Consider the following 1,144-nt stretch of genomic DNA (forward strand, 5'->3'; position numbering starts at 1 on the left):
TGATATTATATATATATATACACACACACACACACAATTCTGGTACACAGAATACTTTGAAGGACAGGTTAACATATGCATCACCTCATATGCATGTCGTGTGTTAAGTACACTTAAAATCTAGTCTTAGCAGCTTTTGAGTATATAGCATTATTAAGTACAATCTCCATGTTATATATTCGAGCTCTTAAATTTATTCCTTCTAATTTTTTTTTACTAGTTATGAAATTTATTAATGAACCTGATTCGCTGAGATGTAGGACTCAGCACAGTGAAAGCCCTCAGGAGTGCAGGGCCCATCATGTACAGGGGGCCAGGACTGGGGATGTATCTGTGGGGTCCCCAGCCACCAAGAGATGAGTTTTTTGTCAGCTGCCACATCTTCAAAATCATCTGCATTAAACTTGATGAAGCCTCACTTCTTTGAAGTGTGGAATCTTTGGGTGGCCAGGGAACTTGAACTTTGCTTTACTCAAGGCTTCAATCACAGTCCTTATTCTGCAGCTTGGCACAGATGGACCTAATGACTGGGCCAGTGTGAACCTGTGGCCACTGTGCCCCAGGGCTTCCCAAAGGCACATTGTATCCCTGTCTGGAGTCCATTAGCTCCAGCACAGGACAATATCTTGTTGATGCAGATGATGCGGAAAGAGTGGACCCTCACTTGAATAAGAAAGCCATCTTTGCACACAAGGCACAAATATGGGCAGTGCCCAAGGCTTTGGAGTAGAGTTGTTCATACCAATCCGATAGAGTATGACCACAAAGTCAGAATTCATCAACTTTTACTTTCTTCTGTTTAAGTTAAAGATATGGATCTTGGTATCAGGGACACTGCAGAAGTGACACTTTGAGAATGGCTTATTCTTACAACATGGTAACACCAAGGTGGGTGGTGGCCCATGATAACAAGGGGTTCTTCGGTGGAGCTGCACAGGAAAAGAGCCTAATCGAAATTTTTATCCTTTGACCAACATCTCTTGAATCTCTTAGAGTCCCTAGTACTTGGAAATTACTATGCCAGTCTCAGCCACTAGTAACTCTTTAAGCTTCCACACATAAGTGAAGTCATCACTGGGGGACACTTTTGTAGTTTGTTTTTTTTTTCTTCTCACTGATAAAAATAATTTATAGGCAGACTCAG

General features: G+C 41.6%; 1 pseudogene; it reads right to left on the reverse strand.

The window, feature by feature from the left end:
* Window positions 1-493: 493 nt before the first annotated feature.
* Window positions 494-904, reverse strand: LOC103750299 (annotated as a pseudogene).
* Between the last annotated feature and the right edge of the window lie 240 nt (window positions 905-1,144).

This window comes from Nannospalax galili, unplaced genomic scaffold (genome assembly GCF_000622305.1).
Source record: "Nannospalax galili isolate Female #2095 unplaced genomic scaffold, S.galili_v1.0 scaffold45, whole genome shotgun sequence".
NCBI classification, from domain to species: Eukaryota; Metazoa; Chordata; class Mammalia; order Rodentia; family Spalacidae; genus Nannospalax; species Nannospalax galili.